General features: G+C 42.1%; 1 long non-coding RNA gene across 1 annotated transcript; it reads left to right on the plus strand.

Annotated features, from left to right (window-relative positions):
• The first annotated feature begins 2,619 nt into the window (after positions 1–2,619).
• Positions 2,620–10,213, plus strand: LOC113900732. The gene is made up of 3 exons (XR_003513234.1): positions 2,620–3,149; positions 6,526–6,640; positions 9,294–10,213. It is a non-coding gene; the product is annotated as an uncharacterized LOC113900732 (long non-coding RNA).
• The last annotated feature ends 3,217 nt before the right edge of the window (positions 10,214–13,430 follow it).

Consider the following 13,430-nt stretch of genomic DNA (forward strand, 5'->3'; position numbering starts at 1 on the left):
TTGAAAGGGGCTTCTTATAAATAAAAGACATTCCTTTCACTTTGCTCTTATCACTTAGCAAATTCCAAGGGTTTCAGGAGCTCTGTGCTCTTTATATATTTGGTACACAAATTCTTCAATACTCCTTTGAAAAACTGGAGCTTAATTCCTCTCCCCTTGAGTGTGGGTTGGACTTAGTGATTCTCTTCTAGTGAAAAATATAGCAAAAATGGCAGGATGGGACTGCCAAAACTAGATCATAAGGCATAAGAACTTCTTCCTTGTTCTCTCTCAGATCCCTGGCTCTGGGGAAAGCCGGCTGCCATGTTGTAAGACCTCTCAAACAGCCTCTCAAACAGCCTAATGGAAAGGTCCACATGGCAAAGAACTGAGCATCTGCCAACAGCCATGTGAGTGAGCTGTCTTGGAAGAGGCTCCTCCAACCTCATTCAAGTCTTCAGATGACTGCAACCCAGCCAAATCTTGACATGTGAGAGTCCCAAAGCTAGAGCCACACAGCTAAGCTGCTCCAGAATTTCTGACCAAAGAGATAATGTGCTGTTTTAAGCTACTTAACTTGGAACAATTTATCACACGTCAATAGAGACACACCTAGCCACAAAAAATCCCAAGCAGTATCTCACATGCACACACCCTCCTTTTCCCTTCCCACCTTTCTACTTTCCTTGTCTTTTTTCCTATGTACCTTGAAGTGAATCATTCGAAAGCTCTAGAAGACCACAAGATGGAAGAAGCAAGGACCACCCAGTCCCCTGGAGGAAAGCCATCCCTACCATGCAAAACCACAGGCCTGAGGCTTATACATTATAGTAGCTAGTGTTATTTATTCTGCTGATATACCCTCCTTTCTACTTCTCCTAGAATGTATTGTTCTTTACCACATGATATAATTCTGTGAATAAATGTCTTTCTTCTATTCTGGTCCACAAGTTGCTTTCTTTTCAAGATTAGTATCAAATGAGCAATGAAAAGATGCTCACGCGTGGCAGTATGTGCTTTGCCAGCGTATCTCAATTAATTCTCACAATAACTCAATAAAGTAGATTTTGTTAGTATTCTGATATTTCAGATGTGGACTCAGGCTAAGAGAGGTTAAAGGACTTGCTCAAGATTACATAGCCCAGAAGAGGCAAAGCTGACATGTGTTTAGCTCAGTTCAGTCACTCAGTTGTGTCCAAATCTTTGTGACCCCATGGACTGCAGCACGCCAGGCCTCCCTGTCCATCACCAACTACTAGAGCTTACTCAAACTCATGTCCATTGAGTTGGTGATGCCATCCAATCATCTCATCCTCTGTCTTCCCCTTCTCCTCCTGCCTTCATTCTTTCCCAGCATCAGGGATTCTTCAAGTGAGTCAGTTCTTTGCATCAGCTGGCTGAAGTACTGGAGTTTCAGCTTCAGCATCAGTCCTTCCATTGAATATTCAGGACTGATTTCCTTTAGGATGGACTGGTTGGATCTCCTTGCAGTCCAAGGGACTCGCAAGAGTCTTCTCCAACACCACAGTTCAAAAGCATCAATTCTTCGGCATTCAGCATTCTTTATAGTCCAATTGTCACATCCATACATAACTACTGGAAAAACCATAGCCTTGACTAGACGGACCTTTGTTGGCAAACTAATGTCTCTGCTTTTTAATATGCTGTCTAGGTTGGTCATAACTTTTCTTTCAAGGAGCAAGAGTCTTTTAATTACATGGCTACAGTCACCATCTGCAGTGATTTTGGAGCCCCAAAAAATAAAGTCTCTCACTGTTTCCATTGTTTCCCCATATATTTACCGTGAAGTGATGGGACTGGATACCATGATCTGAGTTTTCTGAATGTTGAGTTTTAAGCCAACTTTTTCACTCTCCTCTTTTACTTTCATCAAGAGGCTCTTTAGTTCTTCTTTACTTTCTGACATAAGACTGGTGTCATCTGCATACTTGAGGTTATTGATATTTTTCCTGGCAATCTTGATTTCTGCTTGTGCTTTATCCAGTCCAGCATTTCTCATGATGTACTCTGCATGTAAGTTAAATAAGCAGGGTAACAATATACAGCCTTGACGTACTCCTTTCCCAATTTGGAACCAGTCTGTTGTTCCATGTCCAGTTCTAGCTGTTGCTACTTGACCTGCATACAGATTTCTAAGGAGGCAGGTCAGGTGGTCTGGTATTCCCATCTCTTCAAGAATTTTCCACAGTTTGTCATGATCCACACAGTCAAAGGCTTTGGCAAAGTCAATAAAGCAGGAGATGTTTTTCTGGAACTCTCTTGCTTTTTTGATGATTCGGCAATTTGATCTCTGGTTCCTCTGCCTTTTCTAAATCCCAGCACGTGTTCAGATCCCCAAATTCGAAATCTTGGCCACTATGATTCCCTTCCTCCCAGGGACCCCTGAATCCCACACTGTGCCCAATGAAGTATTGTGTATACAGCTGTTGCTTAATTAATGCCTGCAGCTACATGAGTTAAGAAACAAATGGAAATACAGTAAGAGGGGAAATATCATGAAAGGTCACAAATAATGAAAAATTCTGTTGTCCTGAAATATTTTGTTCCTCATACAAATGTCTCTTTTTACTTGTATGCCTCTGAACTTTAGGGTGTTAGTGGCTGGGATACATAAAGAGAGTCATTCAGTGGATAAAAAGCCTGCTTAAGAAAAGGCTAAGAAATTCTTCAGAATGTCTACATTTTCAGATAAAGAGCCACAAGAGCTTCAGGACATCAAACACATTGAGGACTTTTCTCAAAAGCCGACTCAGTAAGCAAAGCAGCTGAAATCCGCACGCACCTCTGAAGGAGAGGACAGTAACAACTGTAACAACGGGCCCCCACTTCACCAGAAACCCGAATCCATTCAGGGACCTCAGCAGCAGGACAAAGGCCGGACTGTTCTCTCCAGAACAACGGGATAGTGCAGTGAAGAGTGGGCGCCCTGTGTTCCGAGGGAAAAGGCTGTAAATGAGTCCCTGGCATCACCACAACAGGTCAGCCTCAACAAAGGCGGGACAGAGCTGTTGGCCAAAAAAACCCGTCACAGTAAGCTCCCTCCAGGAGAGAAAATTCAATCAGATTTAAACTAAAAACAGCTCAATCTCCAAAATATGTAGCCAGTATACCATGAGGAAAAGAAGATTCTGCCTTCCTAGGGAGGGGAGGTAAGTAAGAAATAGTCTCAAACTCTCTTCATGAAAGCAAAGCCCAGGCCTTCTGATTTGTTTGGAACTGGCATTAACTGCAAGTCGGCACCCTGTTTGCCACCTTGAGTTCACACTTTTGTCTTTTCCAATTCTCCCTAAGTAAAGCTTAAACTTTCCTTACTGTAAACTTTTTATTTTCTTCCTTGAAATGAAAAATGTTGAAAGTGGTGGGCTCTAGGAAGAGAAAGGGAGATTGGAGCAGAAAGACAGAGATATCTGTTTTCTATTCTTACCTTCTCATATTCATTACTCAACTATTATTTTATTAATTACTAATTTTATTAATGTGAAGCATTCATAACTTTTTGGGTCTTCATTTTTCTACTTGTTTCAAAAGAAGTCAAATATGCTTTTTGGGGGGTAAGTTTCATAACTACACATCTCTGTCCTAACACTTTTTTGTTTCCCTAAACAGAAGCCTTGCTTCTCAGAGAAAAGTCCACTGAGTGTGTTTCTTGCAGCAGAATATTACAGAATACCTTTACTGAACAACAACAAAGGGTTATTGGGGTTTTTCCTGTGATTTTAATATTGCTTAAGGTGGTACAACCATATATTACTCTTTTATACAGATCCATGGTTTCTAACAGGTTGATTTTTCCCCAGAGGAAATCTGGCAACCTAGCAACATTTTTGGATGTCATAACTAGGGAGGTGGGTCCTGCCAGCAGCTGGTGGATAGAGGCCAGGGAGGTTGCTAACATCCCAAAGTGGATAGGAAAGTCCCCTCTACATAGAATTATCTGGTTCAAAATGCCAATAGTGCCCAGGATGAGAAACCCTGATATAGATATGATAACTCCATTGTATAGTATGGAAATACACCCTAAAGTCATGCTCAAGAATAACTCATTAGAATAGGAGCCAGGAGAATGGTGTTCTCCTGTTTGGATGACATACCATGCATGAGGTTGAGACTGGCCAGATTTAGGGGTAGCTGTTTGTGTCTGATCAAGACACTTGATACACGGACACACAAGCACTTGATAAATGCTTCAAAACACAGTGGAATCTATCCTTTATTCTTTATTCATTTAACAGATATTTGTTGAATTTCTGCTATGCTATCAAGTATACACAGCTTATAAGGGGACTCACACTCCAACCAGGAGCACATCTGTTCTTAATAAAAAATAGAAGTACTCAGGCCATGTGGAAATATTACAATCAATATTTTGGCCAGGATATGTCTTAGGAGAACTTACATGAAATGAGAATGAAACTGACATACTTAAATATCTTATATATTAAACCTACATACAATTCACTTCCAGCATGACTGATTTTGTCCTAAAGTCATTATAAATAAACTCCTATCCCTTTAGAAAAGCCAGATCCTCAAAGGGAACCCATGGGGCTAAAAGAAACTGAACAAGCCAAGTAAGAATTTAAGCCGGGGACATGGATGGCAGGAGCTTCTGGTACTTTCGCTTTGTATTTCTGACTGGTCCCCACCCTACCAGTTGTCAAGGGACGGGAGGTGCTCCTGGACTTCCCTCCACAGTTAGAACAGCCGGAAGGACATGACTCTGTGGCCCCAGGGGCTGGACTTGGCTTCTCACTCTGAATGCAGTCATCAGGAAAGTTCCCAAACTACCCCTCCCTAAGCAATCATGAATCCACACTTAATTCTCACCCATCGAAGTAAAGCCTCATAAAAATATTCTCCCTTAAAGAAACCCCAGCAGGGTGAATTCTCTCAGAAGTTATAATAGTTGTAGCATTATTGATCCATGAACATTTGAATTCTTTGAATTAGTGCCTATGAACACGAAAGAAGACCCTGTACTTTTTCACAAGTCCCTGAAGAATCTCTCATTCCAAAAAAGGCAAGTTACACTTTTTTTTTTGTTAATTTTGCAAGAGCCCCATTTCCAAAGTAACCACTTAATACAGTTTTTTATTTATTTAATATTCAGAAAATTTTTATAATAAAAAAGAAATGCAGCTAAGAGTATTAGAAAAAGAATAGAAAAATCTATTTGCAAAAAATATACTGCAAATGCAATTTTATCCTATTTTTGGTTGCCTTCAAGGAAAACTTAACTTAGAAGAGCCACACTGATACCAGTTCAACTGGGCCAAAACAACAGCTGACTCAGAGTCTGCTGAACTCACCAAGCTGGGGTCAGAGCAGGTCCAGCCTGACCTCCCTGCTGGGCAGTAGTCTGAGCAGAAATCTGTCTGATTCAGACCAACCCACCTGTGACTGCTCCAGGGTGACTTTGCCTCCCACCTCCAATGAATCTTAGCTTAGAGCCCAACTCCAGTTCTGTATGTGACCAAAGCTCTGGTCAAGGCCCAAAGCCCACTGCCACTCTCAAAGTTCAGGATGTTCTGATCTGGCCTGGAAATAGCCCAGATGATTCGGGGCCAGAGCAGTGGATGATGGATTCATCCTAGATCAACCTCATAGCTACTTAACTTCAAGGGTTTAAACTGGGACCAGAAAAAGTATGGATAACATAGCAAACCATCTGCCTGGCTGCATTCAGCCCTGGGTCAGTCACAATGGGTGTTCAGAACCCCTAGTCCTGTGTCATCAATCAAAGAATGACAACTTCCACTAAGAACTAAAAACCTGGGGAGGCTGTCTGGCTTTAAATCATGCCTTGTGTCACTTTGGAACTATGTTATGAGTTAAACCTCAGCATGCTCCTTGACTTTAACTCATTCCAGTTTCTCAAATGAGAACAAAGAAAACATCGGAATGTATACGTCAGCAGTATGACAGGCTTCATACTGGGCTAAGCACTGTATTTTCACCCCTATCTCAAAATTTCCTTTCACATACAGATTTAGGGCAAACCGTTTGTTTCCTTGGGCCTTCCTGGTGGCTCAGACAGTAAAAGTGGCTGTCTACAGTGCAGGAGACCCGGGTTCAACCCGGGTTCAATCCCTGGGTCAGGAAGATCCCCTGGAGAAGGAAATGGCAACCCACTCCAGTACTCTTGCCTGGAAAATTCCATGGATGGAGGAGCCTGGTGTGCTATAGTCCATGGTGTCACAAAGAGTCAGACATGACTGAGCAACTTCACTTTCACTTTGCTTCCTTAAATGGTGGCACACATTTGTTTTTACTAGGTGCTCAGTGGTGTCCTAAGTGCTTTATAAGCATGAACATATTTATATGCATGTATTTTTATATGTACATATACGTTTATCATAAAACGTATATATTACGGGTTTGCATACATTCCAAAGGATGCACTTTCAGTTTTATTCATGACTGAATTTATTTTTTAAATAATTTTAATTGCTGAAGTAATATGTGCCCATATTAAAAAAGTAAGGTTTTATTAATAAAAAGTGAAAATCTTGTTATCCCCTCCAGATCCATCCTTTTGAGGCAACACCAATGGTTACAGAGTGGGAAAAGCCTTCTGAAGGAAGTATCGAGAAAAAATTTTAAAGGAAACTCAAGTCTCAAAGCAAAGAATTAGCATGAGGTAAAGAATAACATTTTTTTTTTAAGAAAAAAATAAACAAATGAAGTGGAAAACGAGATCAAGGAAAAGCCCCTAGCATGGGAAGAGGCTAAATAGTGTGGCTGAGTAGAATTTTTAAATTAATGCTGTTGAGGGAGGAATAGACCCTAAGTCAGCAGACCTGGGAGGTGGCTCGTGGGGAAAGTGAGCCTGCGGGCCTCCTGTAATCAACCTGGCAGTGTCAAACAGTATGGAGGGAGAGCCTAGTCGTTCCCATCGGCAGACATTTCCTTTCAAGGGTTTAGTCACACGTCTTTTTAGAAACAGTCCAGTTATCTCAAGCCCATGTACCCCAAGGAGCCCTGGAACTGCATTTGAACAGTCTACCAATGCAAAGAGGAAACCATGTCCCTTGCCCTAGAGAAAGGGATGGAGTGGACTGAGAGGCAAATGTGGCAACAGTTTGTCCATGGAGACCCAGCATCACCCAAGAACATCCGTTCCCCTGTGATGTGTGCAGGAGGCCTCTGGCCTAACCTTCAAGAAGGCTCTGCAGCTGAGGGGAGCTCATAGGTGCCCTGGAGAATGGGATCTAAGGTAGTCAGAGCCAAAGGATCCTCCATGGAACCAAAACACAGCAAAACACAGTGGAAATGATTTTGAGTTGATGGATTCACTGGAAAATAGAGAAGGGAGTAATTAGGACACAAAAACACAGTAAATCCTGCAGGGTCATGACTACAAACCTCAGAATAAAATGAAGTGTTCAGGCTCCAGGGACCACCCTTCCAGCTGCAAAAATGCTACAGACTGAGCATCTTTGTCTTTCAAGGAGACCAAACAAAGATCAAATAATGGAGGGGGTGGGCAGTGGGAACACAGGACCCTCTAGCTTATTGACCTTGACACTGCATGAGATCTGGAAGCTTTGTTGTATCACATAAAAATCAGTCTCTTGGGCATTTAAAAACACATGTGTTAATAGTTATTTCATATCTGCATAAAGAACTCAACCTATCCCCAAAGCTAATTAATAAGTCTTAATGAGGGCAGGTGTCTTGACTTCAAAGTGTTAGAAATACTCATGGGACATGGTGAAGATGGTATCTGTCTAAGGCAATAGTTCGGCACCCTGGTTGCACATTAGAATCACCTGGAAAGTTTTAAAACATTGATTCCTGGAATCTAGCCTCAGAAATTCTGATTAAATGGTTTTATGGTAAGGCCAAAATATTATTTTTAGAACTTCGTCAGGTGATTTTAATACAGGGAGCCATGAAACACAGATACTGGGATCCCAAGCTCTCCTAAACAATACTACCTTTCCTATGAGGTACACGGAGATGAAAACAAAAACAGGTAACTCTTTACCAGCAGCTTGGGCCCCGAATCTCCCTGCAGTACTTGTAGTGAGCTGGGCTGGAGCCAATGATGAGTGCTTTGGCATACACCTGAACAACCAAAAATCAAAGCCAAGTAAGAGCTAACTCTCTCTCCATCCCCATATCTGAACCCAAGTCTCAGTTGTTACCACTCCAACAAGAAGGACAGCCACAGTTACCAGCAGGAAGCAGAATAAACAATATATTTGCAACTCATATTTTCAACAAAGAGAGCATTCATAGCTCGAAATACAAATCAGTAAGAAAATAGCCACAACCCAATGGAAAAGCGAGCAAAGGCTATAAACAGCTACTTAAAGAGTAGCCTTGATAAACTAATAAATATATGAAAAGATCTTCAACTTTGACAGTGATCAGGGAATGCCAACGATAATCACAAATGAGATCGATACCATTTCACACTTAGCAAAATTACTAAAATCCAAATGTTTGGTAATACCAAAAGTTGGCAGGGATGCTGAGGAACGAGAACTCTGCTCTATTACTTGTTGGGGTATAAACCTGCACGATAACTCAGAAAAGCAGTTTTTAATATCTGCTAAATAGTAATGTAGAAGACGCACATACCCTTCAAGAAGTCAGTTTCCCTTTCAGGTATATGCAGCTCAGATACTGAAGGAAATACAACACAGGGGTGTCCACTGCAGCATTCGCTGTAATGTGAATAGGTTGGAAGGTTACCATCCTCCAAGAGTGGAAGAGAGAACTGTGGTTTCATCACCATACATGAAATAGTTTGGCCAGTTACAATGAATAAATAACACTTACCTATTTCAACACAGATTAATCTAAAAAGTAACACTGAATGAAAAGTACAAGTTACAAAAAATCGTTTTCAGTAGGATACCCTTTATGGAAAATATTAAAACACAAACAGTATATATACTGATAAACAAATATGTAGAAAGAATATAAAAATGTGAGCAGGAAAAACCGTGCATGAACAATAAGAAAGTTACTACCTTTGAGGAGTGGTAATTATCTTCTCACATGAGATTGGGAAGGCATTTCAACTGCAACTAGATGTTTTCCTTGCTTCCTTCCCCTCTTCCTTCCCTTCCTGGCTCCCTCCCTTCTTTCTACCTGCCTTCCTGCCTCCCTGCCTGCCTTTTCTTGTTTTTAAATTGGAAGCAAATGTGGCCAAATGTTCATTTAAAAACCTGAGTATAGGTAAATGAGTGCTGTTCTAGTTTTATCTGTATCTTATCATACATGGAAAATATTGAATAATTAATTTAAAATTTTTTTATTATTTTTCTTCTAATAATTAGCTTTTAAAAAACTTTCTAAGGAGCAAATAAAGAAGCCATAAGCATCTCCTTCAACAGGAGCTTCAGTGTATTTCCTCGCATCCTTTAATACTGAGATGGCGAAACAGCTGTGGTGAAGAAGCCTGCTGCCTGCTCCCAGGATCCATTGGTTGATGGGTGGAGACTTCAGGGCTCCCAGGTTGCCCATCCCACAGCCACCACACCAGGCTCTTGCTACATCATCGATGTCCATTCTCCACTTTGGAACGTAAGAGAGATTTAATCTGACCTCTGGAGAAACACAAACTCTGGAGTGAAGGACTCTCCTTACTTACATAACCGGTGTTTTATGTGGGAAAATTACTGGAGTTGTATTGAACCTACCTTTGATGTGTTTCACATGCTCTGGTCCCTACAAAGATCAGGTTATGGGTCACTGATGAGCAAGTCGAGGGGACCCTGGGAGCACCTGGGATGCCACTGATGCAGAGGAAACCAAGACCATAGAGGCAGGGGCTTCACAGAGCCTGCAGCTGAGCCACTGCTGCAGCCAGGGCCCCGGGTTCATGCCTCCCTGCCCAGTGTTCAGAGACCCTGGGCTGCCAAGGTGTCCTTTTCAGGGACAGACGAAACATCCTCAGAGGAGAAAGCTAGAAAAAGGTGAAATTTCTTGCCTATATCTTTTTCCCTCCATGGTGTTATTTTATTTCTACACTTAAAATTTACAGAAACTATGCCCTAAATAAACATTTTAGGTAACCAGTTTATTTGAAAACCCTCAAACTGAAGGATACGTAAGAAAAAGGCTTGATATCTCCTTTTATTACTGCTTTCAACGATGTCCTGTCCAATCATTCTCTCCATCCCTTAGTGTCATTGTAGGCAGATCTGATATCTCTCAGATCACTTTTAGATATTAAAACCTCTCCAAACTAATCTCATAAGGGATTCAAAGCTCTTCTCTCCTTCCCCAGGATAGGCTTGGAGTGTGTACTTCTGTGTGTGTGTCTGTGTGTGTTGGGTGTGGGGGATAAGACTTGGTTCTGACACCGCCAGCCTCTTGCTTCTCAGGCCCTAGCGTACTTGCTAGGGGCTTTTAGAGGGAAAGGAGAAGCTTAAGAAATGTGTTACTGTGACTAGCAGTCCTCTGTTGGAGCTGGGGACTGCTGGTATCACACTGCTTTGTTGTGATTCTCTCTGAAACTAGAGGCCTCTGGTGATTTAAGGGCCACCAAGAGTCCATATCGGAGAAGGCAATGGCAACCAGTACTCTTGCCTGGAAAATCCCATGGGCAGAGGAGCCTGGTAGACTGCAGTCCATGGGGTCATGAAGAGTCGGACACAACTGAGCGACTTCACTTTCACTTTTCACTTTCATGCATTGGAGAAGGAAATGGCAACCCACTCCAGTGTTCTTGCCTGGAGAATCCTAGGGATGGGGGAGTCTGGTGGGCTGCCGCCTATGGGGTTGCAGAGAGTCAGACAGGACTGAAGCAACTTAGCAGCAGCAAGAGTCCATATGGTGATTGCAGCCATGAAATTAAAAGACACTTACTCCTTGGAAGAAAAGTTATGTCCAACCTAGATAGCATATTAAAAAGCAGAGACATTACTTTGTCAACAAAGGTCCGTCTAGTCAAGGCTATGGTTTTTCCTGTGGTCATGTATGGATGTGAGAGTTGGACTATAAAGAAAGCTGGGTACAGAAGAATTGATGCTTTTGAAGTGTGGTGTTGGAGAAGACTCTTGAGAGTCCCTTGGACTGCAAGGACATCCAACCAGTCCATCCTAAAGGAAATCAGTTCTGAGTGTTCATTGGAAGGACTGATGTGGAAGCTGAAACTCCAATACTTTGGCCACCTGATGTGAAGAGCTGACTCATTAGAAAAGACCCTGATGCTGGGAAAGATTGAGGGCAGGAGGAGAAGGGGAAGACAGAGGATGAGATGGTTGGATGGCATCATTGACTCAACAGACATGAGTCTGGGTAAACTCCAGGAGTTGGTGATGGACAGGGAGGCCTGGCATGCCGCGGTTCACGGGGTCGAAAAGAGTGGGGCACGACTGAGCGACTGAACTGAACTGAAGAGTCCATATGGTGCCTATACACTACTATGTATAAGACAGATAACTAACGAGAACCTGCTGTATAGCACAGGGAACTCTCTTCAGTGCTCTGTAGTGACCTAAATGGGAGGGAAATCTAAAGAAGGTGGGATACATGTATATGTGTAGCTGATTCATTTTGCTGTACAGCAGAACTAACACAACACTGTTAAGCAACTATTGTTGCTGTTCAGTCGCCAGTTGCTCAGTCATTTCTAACTCTTTGCAACCAGTGGACTGCAGCACTCCAGGATTCCCTGTCATTCACCATTTCCCAGAGCTTGCTCAAACTCATGTCCATTGAGTCAGTGATGCCATTCAACCATCTTGTCCTCTGTCGTCCGCTTTTCCTGCCTTCAATCTTTCCCAGCATCAGGATCTTTTCTAATGAGTCAGCTTTCGCATCAGAGGGCCAAAGTATTGGAACGTCAGCTTCAGCATCAGTCCTTCCAATGAATATTCAGGACTGATTTCCTGTCCAATTGACTGGTTTGATCTCCCTGCAGTCCAAGTGACTCTCAAGAGTCTATATATACCCTCCCAATAAAATTTAAAACAAAAGAGTCCACATGGTGTCTAAGTCAATGAGAAAGGTGTTCCATTGGAACCTAAGGCATCCAGAGGAACTGTCCAGGATCTTCAGTCAAGCCCTTCAAAGCCGATGGTAGCACAGAGAGCAGATTGCTGGAGAACACCAGCTACACAGGCATGGATTTCCCAGGCCCCACCGCCACCCAAACCCACACTGGCATCAAGATGCCGTCACGGATTCTGTGGAGCTGCCAGAAAGAGACTGAGTCCCTCTCCAACTCAAACAAGGCCGTGCTTTTACCCAGAGAGGAAACTGCTCTAATCTATTAAACTACAGGCTGGGTATTGAATCCTCCTGAATAATGCATCAGCACTTGTATCAGCGTTCTTTCAGTGAGGAGCTAGAAAAAGAGGGAGAGAACAATGGGCCGCACCCATCCAGGTGGTAATATATAAAGGTGAGAGAGGAGGCATTCAAAGCACTCATTCAAATGGCCACTTCATTGTTTGCTTGTGAGGAGGAAGGAAAAGAGGAGTGGGGGTGGGGAGGAAGACATGCCTGTTCTTATATATATATATATATATATATTTTTTTTTTTTTTTTTTAAGAAAGGAGGTCACTAGGACGTTATCTCTGGAGAAAGCATTAATTCCTCATCTGACCACGTCTGCCCTCTACAACCTTTACCTGTCCCTCCACCTCCAACTTACTTTAATGAAGGCTTTAGGTAGAGATTTCTTCTGAGGCTGACCTGTGTTTTAGACTTCTCCACACCGAGGGGTCTGTGAGCATTCAATTCCTGAAAGGAAGCTGTCCTTAAACACAGGGCCCTCCACACCAAATGGCAGGTCTTTGGCTTTCTGGACCTTGTCAGGGACCTTCCATTTTTGATGGAACTCACCACATTTCAATCCCTTTCAATTTAGAGATCTTAAGCATTTAAGCATTCTTGCCTGGAAAACTTCATGGACAGAGGAGCCTGGCTGGTCCATGTGGTTGCAAAGAGTCAGACATGACTGAGCACACGCATCCACACACGTGCACACACACACACACACACACACACAAGCATTTAAGGCTCTGTTTCTTATGCGCTCTTATTTAAAATGCTGTTTTTAGTGTCAAAACTTTCAAACCTTAGAAGGGTCACTACATGTATCTCTGGGTAGAAATCAATTTGAACTATACAGATCCTGAAAAAATCAATGGAATACTCTGGTTAAACACTACAATCTGTATATTAATGTTATTTCAATATTTTTCATGTTGCTGGGATGTTCCATAATCAATACATATTCTGTGCTTGAAAGATGTTTCCATTTCACAGTGGTCAGAAATTACAGAAATGACATATAGTCAATATAAACTGCACTTATATCTTATAAATGCAGAGACCTAAATTCTACCAAACATTAAAAATAACATTCTGAGGGTAATGAAGGATATTCAGGGAAAGATTTTGTTTCTTTACATGGTCAACAAGAAAGTCTATCTTTTTACCAATTAAACATGCATTTTTT

This window comes from Bos indicus x Bos taurus, chromosome 11 (genome assembly GCF_003369695.1).
Source record: "Bos indicus x Bos taurus breed Angus x Brahman F1 hybrid chromosome 11, Bos_hybrid_MaternalHap_v2.0, whole genome shotgun sequence".
Classification (NCBI taxonomy): Eukaryota; Metazoa; Chordata; class Mammalia; order Artiodactyla; family Bovidae; genus Bos; species Bos indicus x Bos taurus.